The 17,881-nt window shown below is 54.9% G+C and overlaps 1 protein-coding gene across 4 annotated transcripts in view; it reads right to left on the bottom strand.

Moving 5' to 3' along the window:
• Nucleotides 1–17,881, bottom strand: part of Phactr3 (phosphatase and actin regulator 3) — a 186,365-nt gene that overhangs the window by 105,814 nt on the left and 62,670 nt on the right. Inside the window, exon 1 of one of the 4 annotated variants that reach the window (XM_078052086.1) lies at nucleotides 8,999–9,240. The exons of the other annotated variants lie outside the window; for them this stretch is intronic. The gene's annotated coding sequence lies outside the window, so the exon portion shown is untranslated. Of the gene's footprint in view, nucleotides 1–8,998; nucleotides 9,241–17,881 lie in introns of those variants that run through there. 4 annotated transcript variants of the gene reach the window in all.

The raw sequence follows: 17,881 nt of genomic DNA, 5'->3' as shown, positions 1-17,881 counted from the left end.
AGGCTCTCAGGATGGTGGGCTGGAGGAGGCTCCCTGTCCTGGGACCCTGAAACTGAAACCATGTCACCATATGATGTCCGGCAATCCAGTGTGGGGAGAGGCTTACCAGGGGAAGACATGGAGGACAACACAGCTTGCTGGGGCCAGGGACTCTGAGCCCTTCTCTACAGGGCACATGGTCACCCCTGAGGACCCGGGGCCTCCACCCTGGAGAGGCAGCCTGCCAAAGGCAGGAAAGGGCTGCAGAGACCTGCAGGTGTGGCTCCCAGAGCTGGCACCCGGGGGGAGAGAGGCTGTTCAGAACCCAGCCGAGGGTAAAGAGTAAGCCCAGAGAGACAATGAGCTCGACCTGGAGCCCAGGACCTGGCCAGGCGGGAAGCTTCCTGAAGGAGTGACCGAGACCTGGGCTGCAAGGAGCAGGGTGGGCAGGATGCAGCCTGTCAAAGACCTGCCGGTACAGGGTGTGGGGTGGAGTCGAAGGTCAGAGTTCCCATGGTGGGAGCCTGTGCCAAGGTCCTGAGGTTGAAGAGGCCATGTAATCACAGGGCCCCAGGTGGGGTTGGGGGTCAGAGCAGGCAGGCCTACCGGCTTGGTGAGGAGTTGGGTGGGTTTTATGTTTGGGGGGGTTAGTTTTTTTGTTTTGTTTTTTTAACACAAGCCCTGGGCAGCACGGAGGAATTTTAAGCCAGCTGGGAGCATGGGGGTGGGGAGCTACTGTTCTAATGAGATTTGAGGTTTAAAAAGATCACTCCAATTACTCAGCAGAAACCCAATTAGAAGGGCCTAACAGAGGAAGCAGGGGTGGTCAGGATGCAGCTGCCTGCTTCCAGGGGACAGGAGGCCTGGTCCTGGGGGTGGCTGGAGGTGATGGGAAGCAGATGGATTGGAGGTGTACTGGGGGCAGGGTTTGCAGGGTTCAGGGGAGAAACGGCAGAGATGGCTGACCCCCAGGCTTCTGGCGTCAACCACCAGGTGGAAGGTGGTGTGTCCCCGGGGTCTGCAAGAGCACAAGGGATCACAGCTCTGGGGGCCCTGTCTGGCCCTCAGTTTCCCTTTCTGCAGCATTGCAGGGTCCAGCCGTTTCCTCAGCTGAGTGTGGACTCCACCCTGAACCACCTGCTCCCTGACCATGTGCCAATCAGACGGGAGGCGACAGGAGGCAGCCCTCAGCTCAGGTGGCTCCGCTTGCCCTTCAACTCCAACAGGTCCCTGAGCACCCCACCAACCCCTACAGACTGGGACAAGAGCCAAGAGTGCCCACTCGGCCACTGCCCTGCCCCGCCGCCTCCCGGGTCACTGTCTGGAGAATTTGTCCCTTAAGTGGTTCATCCCCTTACCCGGCCTCACATCAGCCCTCAGTCCTGCCCTTCTGGCCATTCCAGAAACCACACCTACGGACTCCAAGAACTGAGCTTGGCCCTGCTGGGGAGGGGTACCCACTGAGGTGGCCCCACCAGGGGCTGCACAGCGCAGCCCTCATGGCCGAGATCCTGCTGGCCACCGGCTGCCTTGGCCTCCAGCCTTGCAGACCCCCCTGGTAACGACTCTAGCCCCATGATGAGCCTGCACACCACAGAGAAGCTGGCTCCTAAGTTGTGCATTTAAAAATACCCCTGAGCTGGTGTGGGTAGAGAGAACGCAGCCCCGCAGCCCACGCGGGATGCAAATGTGTGCCTCGAGAAACGCACGTTCCATCTAAATAGAGGCCTGAGGTACGGCACCTCCACAAAACAGCGCCTGGAGCTCAGAGCAACCACGGCGTCACCCCGCCCGGCCTCGGGAGCAAAGCTGGCTTCCTACCACAGGCACCTGCCTCCTTGTCCTAATCAGGCCTAATCAGGCTTCCAATATGGAGCTGCCCCTGCCTCACCACTGTAGGAGGGGGCGCCATCTTACTAATTGATTCAAAATTTGTCACTGCCCACCAGATTCCAAAAAAAGGATGTAAGGGAGCTTACCTATGCTGCCATTTCTACAATGCATACAGCAGGTAAAACGAAAGATAGGATCAAGGAAAGACCCAAGAATAGCTGGAAAACCACATGAACCCGTGGCTTCAGGACACAAAACACAAACTACAGGATTCTGTCCAGGGATTGGGGTTTGAATTAAAATTGGACACTGGGCTTCCTAGCAACCCAGGTGAGGAGAAACGTGGTCAGTTACAACATTCTCCAGTCCAATAGGAAAAGTGAGCCAGGCCCTTCAGGGACTAGGAGGATCTTCCTGTGGTTCCTTACGAGGCAGAGGTTTGGGGTAAAAATGACTCCAGACCTCCTCCTACCCATTCCCACCCCAGGCCCTGCCCTCCAGAGTCCTCTGCAGGTCTGTTAGGAGCCCTTTCTACACCACCTTCATGACTTTTGTCACATATATACATTCGACAGTGGAAGACTTATATTTTAAAGCAACTTGGTTTTGACACCCAAATAAATTTATCTATTCAAGAAACTTTACATCTGGACTCTAATAGGAAAATCAGAAGCAATGTCCAGAAATGTGAAGCAGTCACAAAGTAAATACAACAGACACAAGTCAACGTAATTGCGACTTTCTAGCAAGACAGTGTGCCCTCCCGGGGTGCTGCGCCCGAGGCTGCTCCCTGCTTGTTAGAGAAGGGAAATCAGCTAGTGTCAGACGTCAAAGGCACACCAGTCACCAACTACAACTTCCTCCTCGGTATGCACAACCAAATGACTGAAAGAGAAAGCAGAGGGAAACAGACATCTGACCTCGCAGTTCTGTGAAGTTCGAAGCCCGTCAGTTACATCTAAAACAGTGCTGTGCAGCGCATCCACCCACCAATACCCATCTGGGAGGTGTTTGTTGCTAGAGGCAACAAGGTAAGTATCTGTGCCAGGTACCAGCTGACACCTGTTCTTCCCTTAGGGGTGAAGAGTGACAATGTTTCTCTCCACATTAATGAAACTATCAATTTGTAACAGATCAGAAATTTTAAAATGGGTCCTATGCCATAGAAGTTGTGAGAAGCACTGCTCCAAAATTAAGCCATCTCTGATACTTGCTGAAAGTCAAAGTCAGTTTCATTCACGGGATACTGCAACTGGGGCTCATCCACTTCCTGGAGAACATTTCCTGTGTCCTAGCTTTCCTCTTATTAATTCAGTAGTATTTTCTTTAATTCTACTTACTCCATATTTTAAAATCTATTATAAGATAACCACATCATCCTCATCAGCATCACCATCACCAACACTACCACCAGACTACAATAACTACCATCTCGATGATCCTTACCACATCTCTATCTTCATCACCACCATCATCATCTTCATCATCCCCTTATCACCACCACCACCACCATCACCAACACCATCAACATCACCACCTCCATCACCAACACCATCACCACCACTATTGCCATCACCACTAGCTTCACCAACACCACCACCATCACCACCATCACCTCCACCATCACCATCACCATCACCACCATCACCACTCTATCATCACCATTACCATCATCATCATCACCACCACCACCACCACCACCATCACCAACACCATCACCATCATCACCACTATCACCATCACCACTAGCTTCACCACCATCACCATCACCACCATCACCTCCACCATCACCATCACCATCACCACTATCATCACCATTACCATCATCATCACCACCACCGCCACCACCACCACCACCATCACCAACACCATCATCACCACTATCACCATCACCACTAGCTTCACCAACACATTCACCATCACCACCATCACCTCCACCATCACCATCACCATCACCACTATCACCACCACCATCACCATTACCATCACCACCACCACCACCACCACCACCACCACCACCACCACCATCACCACCACCATCACCATCTTTATCATCCCCTTATAACCATCATCACCATCACCATCACCACCCTCACCAACACCATCACCATCACCACCCTCACCAACACCATCACCATCACCCCATCACCACCACCACCATCTTCATCATCCCCTTATCACTATCATCAGCATCATTACCACCACCACCACCCTCACCAACACCATCACCATCACCACCATCACCAACACCATCACCATCAGCACCACCACAGCAGCTCATATTTACACAGTAATTACTAGGTGCTGGGTACTGGCACCATTCCAGGACTTTAAGCATAACTAACTCATTAATCCTCCCTACTGCCCCTGAGAGGGTCTCTCACTTATTCAGACTTTAGATGAGGAGACTGAGGTGCTGAGACTTACAGTAAAGTTGGCCAGTCACCTGGCTAATAAATAGCAGGCCAAGCCCACCCCAGGCATCAGATCTGTGCTCCTCACCATCTCCCATTCCCGTTCAGTCTCATTTGAGATGAAGTACAGTGCTGTGCCCCATGAACCAGGGGCCTTGCAGGGGATGACACCCTGCCCTTGAAGTTGGCAACTTAGGATTCAGAAGAGAAACGCTGATGTAAGAAAGTGAGGCCTGGGTGCAGCCCACACGCCATGCCACCTGACCCACACAGCCCCAACACATCCTGGCTGAGTCTGTGCTTTGTGCTCGTCCCTCCCTGCTCTGGCCAGCCCTTGCTTCCTGCGGGCCTCTGGCAGCCTGGTGACATGGTGCATGACAATGGGCAAGGTGGCTGCCCTGGTGCCAGGGCCAGGCAGTGCTGGCTGGGGAAGCGACACTCAGGACATGAATGTGGGGAGCTCTCGACAGGGTGCCGGGGGCCTCCTCTCAGAGGCGACATGTGGCCTGAGCCCTGAAGTTTAGTGGCTGAGGAGAAGCAGGGACAGGTGTCTGAGAGAGGCAGCAGCAGGAGCACTTCAAGGTCTGACTCCATCTCACCCTGTGAGGTAGGGACTTTTGTCACCAACATTTAACAGGGGACAGTGAGGGACAAAGCCATGAGCTCTAGTGCAGTAGAGCTGGCTCAGTCCCAGGCAACCGGGCTCCAGTCCACACTGACCACTGGGCTACACGGCCGCTGCTTCCCAGGGTTGGAGGGTCTGACCAGGGAGGAAGGAAGATGGCAGAGCCTGGGTGGGAGTTCAGGGTGTATACCAAGGTAACGGGAACTGGGGAGAGGACAAGGTCTCAGGCCTGCAGAGCCTCTTCTGGCCACTGGCAGAAAGCAGCAGGTGAGGTCAGGAGCAAGGAGTCACCCAGGAGGCTGGCACAGGTGCCCAGAGTCCATGTGACACTGGCTGGGACAGGATGCTGGCAGAGGAGCCCAAGGTCACCATGTACCAGGAGGCCGGGAGGGAGATGCAGCTTCCTAAGGCAGGGGCTCAGTGGCCCGGGCAGGTTTGGGAGGGCCAGGGGAGGGCAGAGATGGCATTCCTGGCCAAGGGACCAGCAGTGGGTGCAGGACCTGAGGTCCAGGCGGCAGTGGGTGGCCTGGAGCTGAGCAGTGGCCTGCTCAGGTTTGTCCACCCTCCCGTCTCCTCCTATGGCTCCTTCAGAGCATCCCTCCTAAGCCTGCCAGGGCAGGGTGTGATGGTCTAACAGCTCACAGATCCTACTCTCAAGGGGCTGCCAGCCCAGGGAGGCGCCAGGGGCCCCAGGATCCTGCAAGGGAGCTTTAAGAGGCTAAGTCTGAAGTTATGGCAGGAAGGACCTCAGAGATCCGAAACCCCTTCGGAGGCTGAGAGAAGCCCAACTGCCCACACATTTCCCATGAAGTGAACTCCCTCCCTCAGGAGCCAGGGAGTGGCCAGCAGGTAGCACAGTAAGTCCTTCTCCAGGTATGAGATGCCGGCCACCTGGCCTGTCCCAGACCACCCACAGACACAAGATTGGATAAGTGCTCCTCAGGACCAAGGCCAGCTCCTGGCTGGCTACACTGCCAAACGTGCTAATGAAACACCCACGTGTGCACACAGCCCTTCCTGCTTCACCCTCAACAGCGCGGGCCAGGGCTGGCTCATTAGGCGTTGGAGGGATGCAAAATTCTGGCGGTGGCCCTCACCTGGTGACCTCCCTGGCTCTCTCCTACCCCTTCCCAGTGACTTCACACAAGTCCAGCCACCCTGGGCTCCTTGCTGCTCCTGGAACCTACCAGGCAGGCTACCGCTCCAGCCATGGCACAAAAGTCCCCTTCGCCCCGAGGGCTCTTCACCCAGATCCACTAGACTCAGTTTCTCATCGCCCCCAAGTCTTCTCTCAAATGTCACCTCCTCATTGTCGCCCACCCTGACACTCTTTTTAGCACTCATTGTCTCCCGCCCACCACGCTGAGAGCTCTCCTGGCCTTGCCCTACTTTCCCGTTCATTTCCCAGAGTGCTCATCAACAACCCGCAGGACCGTGGGCACGGGACGCGAGCCCAGGGGCCACAATCACAGCAGCATGGCTCACTCCCCAGCAGCCAGGCTAGGACGCCCCCTCCAGGGCCCACGCACACCCCAGGCCGCGCCTGGGCCGTGAGCTGGGTCCCTGCAGCTTGTCAGCATTCAGCCTCCCGTGGCCTCAGCCTCCCGAGCCCTCTGCCTTGCCGGTGCCTGCTTGGCTCTTGGGCACCTCGGCCACACCACCGACTTTCCATCAGTGTGTATCATGTGCCCTGTGGACCAACCTCCAGTTGTTAGGTAGGTGCTTCCGGCTCAGAGCCTGGGATGGAGCCCACTGCACTCGTGTGGAGACCCTGGGGTGGTCACCACCACAGTCCTCAACATGCTTTACACAATTCTGAACACGGGGAAATTTAAAATAGTGTTATGAACCATCATAACACATCAGCTTGACCCACTAGTGACATGCCTTGCCGCGGCTCCTCGGATGTGGGCCAAGGTGGAGGTGCCTCCGTGAATGGGGTGGCCATGCCCCGCGGAAACCCACTAGCAAGCTGGCTTGGTTGAAACTTTAAGTTCTGTTCCAGTCAAGTTCCTCTTCTACCTAGAGCACAGCATAGCGGCAGCCCACCCTCCTGCCCCACCACCTGCCTCAAGCACCATCCGCCAGAACCTCTGGAACTCCAGCCGATGCCCGTCTGCAGCACAGACAGGGGCCTGGATTAGCCTCGGGATCTGGGGACCTCTGTAGGTGGGAACTCCGCCCCCAAAGGCCCAGAAAACCCACACAAACTGCGTTAGATGCAGGTTCTGGGAACAGAGGACACTGCTCCCTGCTCTCCGGTCGGGATGAACAGCCCCCACCTTGGAGGGCTCATGGCCAGGGAGATGAACAGTAGAAATAAAATAAAAGGCTGAGCTACATTTTCTATCTTTTAAAGATAGTTGATAACTTTCTCCCTGAATAATAACAAATGTAATATGCTCAGGACAGGACTATTTCAGTCCCACAGAACAGATTTCAGAGCACAGTGACCTCTGCACATAGATGAGATTCAGCTGGGACACGTCAAATCATGTCAAGATGCGTGAAGGGATGAGCTAAAAATAGCACTGCCCTCCTGGTCATCAACCTCAGGACCCAAGGAAAACTGCCTGTGGCCACTCCCAGGGTTCTGGGGCCCAGACGGGAGGAACAGGCTTCCGTCGGCATGCCAGGTGCGTCCACGCCACAGCTCCACGGCGCCCAGCGTGTGATTCCATGGGCGGCAGGAGCGAGCAGGTTGCGCCTGAGAATGATATTTCAGACTTTAAAAATAGAATGTTCTGAGCATACACGACATGAACAGCCACCCCACAAGCAACAACACTGCATTATGTAATAACAACGTCTTTAAACCCCAAAAGTAACCAGCGGACGGGTGTGTACAAACAGACTCAAGGCTCGACAACCAAAGAGTTAATACCAAAAGGACACAGGGAAACAGAAACCTCTTCTGTGGATACAGAGAACCGCAAACCACCTGCCACCATGGGTGTGCTCAGGCAGGCAAGAATGTGTGGTCAAGAAAGTGCCTTTCCCCAAGCACTTGTCACTGCAGCTCCCTGCACAAGTCATGAAGGTAAACAGCCCAGATGTGCATCACACCTTCCCCGGAACAGTCATCTCCACTGAGAGATGTGCCCCGTGACAACTGAACAGCGGCTCCCAGACGACTTTCCCCGATCTCTCCTCAGCCAGACAATGCAGCTTTGATGATTTCTCAATGAACCTCAAACATGTGTTATTCTTCTGATTTGTTATTCTTGGGCTTTGTATTTGCAAAATCATTATGCATTTGCATAACTCTGTAATTCATCCTCAAAGAATAACACACAAAGCACACTCTACCGAGGACAGTTGAATCACCTGCTTTCCTGTCCCTTGCGAGGAAAGAGGCGTTTCAGGGGAGCTGGTGCAGTGTGCAACCTCCACCTGTCTCCCCGGGGCCTCAGGTTCCAGAATCACCATTTCTCACTGGGTCCAAAACCCCTTGCCTTCGGAAACCAAGAACTAACAGGACCAGGGTCACACTCAGTCACGGCTTCCCCAGCTCCTTTGCCATCCCAACTCCTGCAACCTAACTCACTTCCAAACCACTTTGCAGAAACAAAAACCACAAATGAAGCGAAATGCAAAGCCAAACAAAAGCAAAATATGCACATGCACACACACGCACACCCGCCACAGGATCCCGTGTGGAAATTACCACAGAATAACAGCTTCCGAAGTCAGATATTTACTCCCGACACTGAAGGCATGTCTCACCTCCACTGTGGAAAGTGAAAAGCTCCCCATGCAATTCCACAAAACCTGGCTGAAGAGCAGGGCACCGACCGGTTCAGATGCACATGGGTGACGCTCTATTATTTCCTGGAAATCGTCTCACTCTGGAGATGAAAAGGCTCCAGGTGGAACTTTACTTTTAGCCCAGAAGAAGCAGGTGAAGATCACACTCACGTGGAAACAGACCACCAGGCTCTCTGTGGGTCTGACCCAGTAGACACACGAAAGGGACCCTGCATGGGGAGAAGGGTCGCACCACTCTCTACACGGACTCCCAAAGCAGCTGGTCATTCCCCAGGGCCTGGTGCTGCTGGGCTCTGCAAAGCCTTCCTTTTCCAGAGGCCTCTCCTAAACAGACGCCCACCCTGGGTCCCACTTGGGGTTCTGGGGGAATTCGACTTGCCTGAAGGCCATGGGATGAGTCTGGATGAACGTCTCCATCTTCCCAAGAAAACCTGCTTCCCTGCAGGGTCGTGGCCACTTCCCTAGCTGCCCCGGGAGGCAGCAGCTGGCAAAGCCCAGAGGCCCCCTCGCTCCTGCAGAAGAGCGGAGAGCCGGAGCAAACCTGCAGCCAGGCACAGCAGCACACTTGTCAGGAAGCTCCTGTCTGACTCCTGGGGCTGAAGGCCATTATTATCTGTAAACATTCTTAAATATAGACCGTGCCGGGGCGGGGCGGGCCGGGGGCAGGAGGGCACACGGGGCCTGGGAGCCAGCTTGGCGGAGCAAGCGCTAGGCCTCTCCAAACCTCTGCTCAACCTGGCTCAGGGCCAGGATCTGACCCCGGATTTGTCACCCAGCACTGTCGGGACATGGCTCAGGCTGGCAGCTGACTGGACTGTGGCAAAAATCTCCAGAAACAATGCCCTAAATCCTGTATCAAACTGGCCACTCCAACAATATCCCCTGGCCACAGGCAAGTTCTGTGAGCTAAAGGGAGGGACCTTTCTCCGTGGTCCTGACCCTTCTTGCCCTGCTGCACCAGGACCTCCAGCCGAGGGGACTTTGCCCTCCAGAGTCCTGAGGAGCTACTGTCTCTGACGGGGGAGGCTGCCCAGGGCCCAGCCCTGAGGGCCCCCATGGGCATCCCAGCCCAGTCAGAGGTGCAGAAGCCTCCTTCCAGGCCCAGGGAAGCCCCCGTCCCTACTCCAGGCACCTCTCTGGCTGGCTCAGGTGTAAGAGGGGACCCGAGTGGGGCTTCTCAGCCTCAGCCTCTGACCTCCGTGGGCTTGTACTTCTCTGAGGAGAGGCTGTGCTGTGCATCTGGGGTGTCCAGCAATGTCCCTGACCCCAGTTATGATGACAAAGTGCTTCCCTACTGCCCAGGTGCCCTGGGGACAGAAGAGCCTCCCGTTGAGAGGTCCTCCTAGGAGAGAGGCCTCTGTGGGTCTGCATCCTGTACCCACCACCTGAAAACCAGGTGGGGGCTTCACACCTCAGCTGCAGTGCTCCTCTCCGCACAGGGGCAACAGGCCCAGGACCAGGAGCTGAGAGGATGCAGCTTTGCTGTGGGGCTGCGTGCCTGGAGTCACCAGAGGAGCCCAGACCCTTCCCGAGTAGAGGTGAACTTGGGCGATGGGGGCTCTGAATTCTGCTTCCCCCTGCACTGCAGCTGCCTGCCACACACCCTTTCCCAGGTACGGGATGAGCTAAGAGGTGTGCCCAGGGCTTATCGCAGGTCAAGGCTGACAACCATGGCCGTGCACATGGGTTGTGGGGGAGGGGAGGAGGGGGAGGGGTGATCCCAAGAGCAGTGCTCTAAGCAGAGCCAGGCCCTGTCAGAAAAATCCCAGGTAAGCACGTCGATGCCGAGCATTTACTGGGGTTATTACCCATTTAAGGTCTCTCCGGAAACCTCTGATTCCAGCAGCCACTGACTCTCCCAACAGGCTGCCTCTGCCTTTCAGAGGAGAGGCCTTGCCCTTGATAATGACACCTTTGAACCACCTGCCTTGGGGAAGGAGCAGCCCAGGCCCCTGGCAGCTGGGCCTATGGGAGGGCTGAGACCTGCTGAATCCCCCCAGACGCTCTGCCCACCGCGGAGGCTGCTCTGGGGCAGGGTGGGAAGGGCTTCTGGGCACCCCCAGCCCATGGCTGCTCCCCCAGGCCTGCACCCAGGCCTTGCTGCTCTGCCCGGCCTTGCTCTCGGGATGCTGTCAGGCAGGTGTTTCCACGAGCCCCGGTTCAAAAGAGGAAACCGAGGCTCAGAGAGGTGGAGTAAGCTGCCCAAGGCCCTCCAGTTGGGCTGTGGAGGGAGGGGCAGAGACGCTGCCTGGTCTTGTCCATTTGCTGACCATGAGCACCGCTGGTGCCCTGATGGGCAGCTCTGACATCATTCCCCAAAGGTGAGTTTCCAGCTGATCCACACGTGCCACCAGAAGCTGCCCAGGGAAGGAGGGTGTGGACGTGAGTGCTGGCGACAAGTCCCCATCTGGATCCCACACAGGCAAGGGTCAAAGCCCACTCAGACTGCTTGGGGTGGGGGCTACAGCCTCCCTCCATACCTTTCCTCTCCATCACCCCACTCTGCCCTGCTTCTGTCCCCAGGAGGGTCAGCTGTCCCTCCCTGCTCGCCTCTGTCTCTTTCTCTGCATCTCTTCGTCTCTCTCTCTCTCTCTCTCTCTCTCTCTCTCTCTCTGCCTCTCTCTTTCTCTGTCTCTATTTCTATCTCTCTCACTGTCTCCACTGCTAAGTCTCTGTCTCTATTATTCTGCAATCTAGCCCAACAGAGCTATCACAAAATGGTATTTGGGGGCCCTGAACAGAACACACACCAGGCTCTAACTCTGTCTTCCTGTGAGGTAGGCCAGGACCTGGCCACTCAGGGGCAGGGGGAGGAGCTGGGAAGCCTGTCCAAGCACCCGCCTGGCTCTGCTCACGGCTCCACACTGTCCAAGCACCTTCACATGCCATCACATCTGCCTTTGCCTCTGGGAATTTCTGTGGATTCAGTGTGATCAATGGAGAAATCTCCCAGGCTCCTCAGCCGCAGGAAGCCAGAGGGTCTGCATGGCTGCAGGTCCCCTCAGGGGTGTCCGGTGGGTGCTGGAAACTGAGCCAACCCACCCAGCCCCTGGTGCAAGGCCCTAAGCCCAGGTCCCCTCCAGACTCTTTGCTCTCACCCAGCACCTCTGCCCCAACCCCTCAAGCTATCCTTAGGTGTCTGGTTCCCAAGAACCTCGAGCCCCTGTCAACAGCACCCTGTGTCCAGGTCCTCTGAACCTGCTTCTCACCTGGACTGTAACCTGAGCTTCCATCCATCGCCCCTGGAGCCCAGCAGCTGCCCATGACCTCCTCTTCACCACGCTCAGGTGGTGCAGTGCCATGTGAAGACCAACCAGACACTGGAGCTGGCTATCACCAGGCCGGTCTCCCCCATGAGAACTGCAGCCGCAGCCTCGCCCTGTGCCCAGACCCCCAGCCCCTCTGTAGTGAGACTTCCAGTCACAGCTGCATTCCCTCCCACTCCCAGCTCTCTGCCAGCACCCCTCCCCCTCCCAGGTGGCATTTCTACCCAGGTCAATCTGGACCCACAGGCAGCATTTCAAGGTAGCACGAGATGCAATCACCCGACATTCACTGCCACCACCTGTGCACCATCTGCTTTTGCTCAGTTCCAGTCCCAAGCAGGTAGCTGCAAGTCTGCTGGAGGGGGCTGGACACCGTGCTCCGCACACACCCTTGGCAGGCGTTGGAAAGGCACCCAGAGCCTTCCGCGTCTTCCCTCCCCCGCTGATTCCTTTAGCCATTCTCCCAGTCCTTTGGGGGTGCAGGGAGACGGAACACCCCCACGCATGGCCATTGGCATCCAGTCCCCCAGCCCTTCACATGGCAGGCCTGGATGGCTTTGAAGAGGCCCAGAGAGCATCTGACTTCTGTAATTCTGTCTCTGAATCCATCCTGGAGGAAGTTGAGCTGTCCTAACTGTAGAGAACGCCACTCACGGGGGATTTACTACAATATTAGCAATCGCGCTGGACACCTTAGAGACCGGGGAAGGTCCACCCAGGAAGAACAGAACAGGGAACTTTACCAAAGTGGGTTTTCTATTGAAAGATGGCGCATATCAACTTAGACAGTACGCAAAGTTCGCAGACTGTCCTGGGCGGGGAGGGGCAGCTTGACCTATGTCCAGACAGTGATGGAGAATGGAAGGACACTTGCTTTCTGCTGCATCAGACAGAAGGCTTCACAGAGAAGGTGGTGTTTGACCTGTGAAAGGGGCACCTGCTAGGTGGACAGAAGATGCTCCTGGTGAGCGGTGAGGTGAGACTTGGACCTGGCTCTTGGGCCTTTGCCCTCCTGGATTGGAAAGGAGCCCTTGGTCTTGGTCAAGGTGGGGAAGCATATTGAAGTGTGGCTTGTCATTTCTGCCAGCAGCAGGAGCCAGCTCCCCAGGATCAGGAGAGGGGTGTTGGGAGCTGGGAATGACGACTACTGTAGTGGGGCAGGGCTGAGATCCAGGGGGAGAGGGCTATACGTGGTCCCGGGATTCGGGCTGTGGGGACGAGGTCACCAGTGGGTTGAAGGCCAGGCAGGACAGTGAGCAGGAGGGCTGGGGGACGAGGTCACCAGGGGGTTGAAGGCCAGGCAGGACAGTGAGCAGGCAGCAGGCTGCTGCTCAGGGTTGATTCTGGAGGGAAAATCTCTCTGCTGCAAGGATCCAGGGCAGGCTGTGGAGGTGGGCTGCAGAGGGAAGTTAAGAGAACAGAAGTATTTCTGATGTCTCTCAGATTAAAGGCTCGACCTCCCCACGGCTCCCTGAGGATTGTTGGCTTCCTTGCCTCCGATCTACGGAGAAGCTTATTTCTTTTCTGATCCACTTGCAAATTTTTACCACCATTCCCCAGCCACCACCATTCCCCAGTCCACTAAGTACAAATACCCTTCCTAAGTCAGAACTCAAAATTAACTGAGATTCTCTACTGACTGTCGAGGAAGGGAGAAATCAGAAGAAAATCAGCATTTGTCAATAATTCACACTACAGGATAAAGTGGAAACTTAGCCATCACGCATCCTGGACATCCTCCTGTGGGTGTGTTTGGTAGAATCTAAAATATACACCTGATACATGGTGCATTTGTTTCAAGTGAAAATACAGGAGACCGATCCCTGGGCAAGCACCTTCAAGCTGCACACGATTCCTTCCCAGCCCTCTTCCCCAGCGTTTTCACCCCCATTGCACCAGGAAAGACCTCAAGCTCAGAGAAGCCCAGAGCCCTCCCAGGCCACACGTCAGGAAGCATGGCAGTGCTGGGGAGAGTGCCCAGGCCAGCCTGGCGCCGGCCCCTGGTGCCTCCTGTACACACAATACCAAGGAGCCTGGTGTGGTGCGGGCTCCACGGTCCCGTGCTGTGCAAAGTACTGGTTGCCTGCCAGCTTTGCACACCAGCTTCCCTTGAGGAAAGGGGCCTGAGAAGTCGACCCCAGGGCCGCGCCAGGTGCAGTTACATCACAACCTCACACAGTGTGTTTCTGATCCCGTGCTGGAGCCCCCCACGCTGGTGTGATCCGGTGGCTGGAGCTGGGCATCTGGAGCCGTTCCTACCTAGTCCTTTCTTGCTCTCTGTAGCAGGTGGAACAGTGGCCCCGCCCAGGGGTCCTGTCTACCAAAAGCCCAGAGAGGGCCCTTAGGTAAAAATAGGGTCTTTGCAGATGTCATTAGTTAAGTTCCAGTGAGGTCACCCTGCATGTGGTGGGCCTAAACCCAAGGCCAGATCCTCATAGGAGGCAGAGGGGACACACAGAGACCTGCAGAGGGGAGGCTGTCTGAATGGAGGCAGAGATTGGAGAGATGCAGCCACAGCCAAGGAGAGCCAGCAGCACAGGGGTGGAAAGGCAGGAAGCTCCCTCCGGAGAACCTCGGGGCCAAGAGAATGAACAGATCCACTGGCGGCCATTGTGATGCACCATCAGCCCCACCCCAGTTCTCTCCCCTCACATAACTGGGCAGCTCCAGTCCCCCCAGCCCACTCCACGATCCCAGTCAGCATGTCCCCCTGCTCCTCCTGCCAGAGTGACTTGGCTGGCAACCCCACCTGCCCTGCAGCCCATCTCTCAAAGGCAAAGCCCACTGCTGGCTGCTCCTGCTCTGTTGGAAGTGCTCTCCTGCTCCTGCTTCATCTCCCCTCATTTGTCACCTGGGGATGGTCTCTCCCCTGGGGGTCTCAGGGAAACCACCTCCACACCCCACCCCGAGCAAGTCCAGGTCTCCCACTAAGTGCCCACCACATCCCAAGTGTCTGTCCCTCCCTGCACAGTGCAGCCCTGAGGGAGGGGATGCCTCTGCTCCCACAGCCCCCGCCTTGCCCAGTGCCTGACTCGAGGTGGGTGCTCCATGGATCTGGGGAGAGAAGGAAGAGTGAAAGGATGGTCCAAGAGCAGGCGAGACCCATGCCTCTAGGTCCCCTGGCACCACTGAGCACAGTAGGCCTCATGAGTCCCTTTCATGGGGTCAAGAGAAACTGCACTGCCACTGGTGGTCACCAGCCACAGGGTGGAGGGGTCGATGGGAGATGTCGGGAGGAATTTCACTTTTCACACCCTGGACCTGCCTGACCTGCCCGACCTGCCGGAGCTAGTCGTACACTCAGATCAGATTTCCATCCGATTAGACTTCCTGGAAGCTCCCATTGAGAGGCACGTCTGTTGCTTCCTGGCCAAGCTGATGTCTGAGAAGCCAAGACCACAGGCACGCAGGGGACAACATGTCACCATCTCTCAGGCAGCCGATGGAAGCCTGTGGTGGTCAGTTTTCAAGCACATTTCAGGAGATTTGGCCACAAACCTTTGCTGGTGCGCCTTGCAGTTATATCAGGGCCAAAGAACCAAGTCTGCAAATAGGGTCCTGGCCACTATCCAGGGAGCTTTATTAGAGAAATGGCCACTCGGCCTTTTCGTCACCATAAGTCATGGCCTTGAGATTGCACCCCTCACAGCAAGAGAGCAGCGGCCAGCAGAGTACAGCTCTGACACGGGCATCCTAATTCAGATCAAAGTCCTGGTACGTGGGTGTCCCTTCAGCTGGTCATGCCCAGACCCAGTGTCCTTCACTCCAGAGTCCTAGGAGGGCCTCAGCCTTGGACCATCTACTGTCCACTTTAACATTCTGAAACTGGTATTAAGAAAATACGACTTCTGGTTGACGAGATACCATCTCACAGACGTTCAACCCGCCACACCCTTCCCCTGCGCCTCAGAGCTGGAAGAAGCACAATCAGAAGCAAGAGGGAGCAGGGTGTTTCCAGGGGTGAGAACCACGACCTCTGGTTTCTCCTCCCGTAGTTTCCCCAGGCAAAGGCAATGACCATCCTAGAGTCTCCTGTTGTTGTTGTTGTTGTTGTTGTTTAATGGGCAAAATTGGGAATGGTCCATAAACCAAGTCACTTTGGGTTCTCCAAGATGATGACGTCCCTCCTGTTGACCCTGAGTGTTCCTATATGACTGCCATTTGCAGGAAGTTCAGAGCATGGAGGTGGAGCAATAGAGAACGTTATTTGAGGAGTTTGCCAGCTGACGGTCCTCATCTCTGACCATGATGAGACAAGGGACGTTCACCCTGGACAAGAGAGCAAGGCCAGGGGACATTGAGCATGTGAAGAGGTCCCAGGCACAGAGTGAAGCCTCACCACTGGCTACTCTCTGTGGGGGGGGCAAGGAAACTGGAAGACCCCTGAGCCATGTGGGGCTCCCCCCAGTGACAGGCAGCTCCCTCTGAAAATGAGGGCGGGACAAAAACCGAGCGGACTCAAAGCAAGCCCTTCTGGGACTCCAGGCTCCGAGGAGCACTGGGAGGAATCCCTGCAGAGCCCCTACCTTGGAAGAGAACAAGACAGCTGTCCTCCAAAGCCTGAGGACTTGGGAGTTAGCAGAGGGCGACCTGGGCTGCAAGGGGGTCAGAGGTCACCAGGTTCAGAAAAAGGATGTCTCAGATGGAAAGCTCAAGGAGCCCCCTGCGAGTCCAGGGCCTGCCCTTCCCGTGGGGCACTTGGAGTTGGAAGTGAAATGAATGAAACCAAAGCTACCGAAAATCAGAGTCAGCTCCAGGATGGATTCAGCATTTCAACACTGACGACTTGAAAGAAGGGGAGGGCACTGTTATGTGATAGAAAAAAATCTCTAGCATGCAGCACAAAAAAGGATGCAATACAACATAGAAGCAAGAGAATTTTATTTGTGATCACAAAAGGTAACCAGCAATAGAAAAAGAAGACCCTCAAACAAGCTAGCTATTGAAATTATCAGACAGGTATTTAAAAATAACTATAATAACCACTTAAAAGAATAAAAAGATAGATAATGTCTGATGAGATAGGAAAAATGAAACACACAGAGACTATGAAATACCCAAATGGAAATATTACAATGAAAAATACAATAGAATACCTCATCAGATACTTTTAATGGCAGAAAAGGCAGAGGAAGGAACATGATCAGTGAACACGAAGACAGGTGGAAAAGGCTGAGCACAACAAGCCAAGCTGCACCAGTGAGTTTATCAGAAAAGGTCTGAGACAGAGACAGCTAGCAAGAGCCAACCTCTGTGGCCAAACCTCAGGACTGGCCTCAAAAATGTCCTTGCAAACATGTTCAAATGTAATTTGATCAGAAAACAGAGGAAGGAATGACTCCTGAGCACTGTCAAAAAAAAAGAAAAATAGAGGAATCACATAGCAATTAAGGCAGGCTACCAGCAACAGAGACAGGCGGCCTGCCAGGGAAATTAGGCAAGAAGGGAGAAGAGGGACATCAAAGACAACCCACTGACCACAGTCATCCTGAGTGACCATGCACACCCCCAAGGCTACCTTGTTGGAGAAGCACGGTGGGGGTGGGAGATAAACTCTAAAACAGCCCTTGCATATCACAAAACACAAACAAACAAACAATCACAAGCTCAAGGGAAGGAAAACTGGATCCAGACTTGCTAAAATACATTATCTAAAAGGTCCAGTTGAGGGGGGTGGCAGTTACAAGATGCATAAAACCATAGGAAAGGGTCACAAATACACAAGAAGGGGAAAGCAGGCAACAGAAACTGGCTGTGAAAGGGCTCCGTTGTCAGCCTCAGCACACACCTTCAAAGCAGCTATCACACATGAGATCCAAATAGTCCAACAGGCCCATTCTTAGAGAGAAAGTGGAAGGTATCATGACAGTATATGATCAGCTAGGATCAAAAAGAGAAAACTCAGACCAATATCTCTAATGAACATAAATGCAAAAATTCTCAGTAGAATTTTGGCAAATCAATTGCAGAAACATCAAAAAGATCATGTACCACAA

Source organism: Ictidomys tridecemlineatus, chromosome 5, assembly GCF_052094955.1.
Source record: "Ictidomys tridecemlineatus isolate mIctTri1 chromosome 5, mIctTri1.hap1, whole genome shotgun sequence".
Classification (NCBI taxonomy): Eukaryota; Metazoa; Chordata; class Mammalia; order Rodentia; family Sciuridae; genus Ictidomys; species Ictidomys tridecemlineatus.
This window is presented reverse-complemented; position numbering and strand designations above follow the sequence as displayed.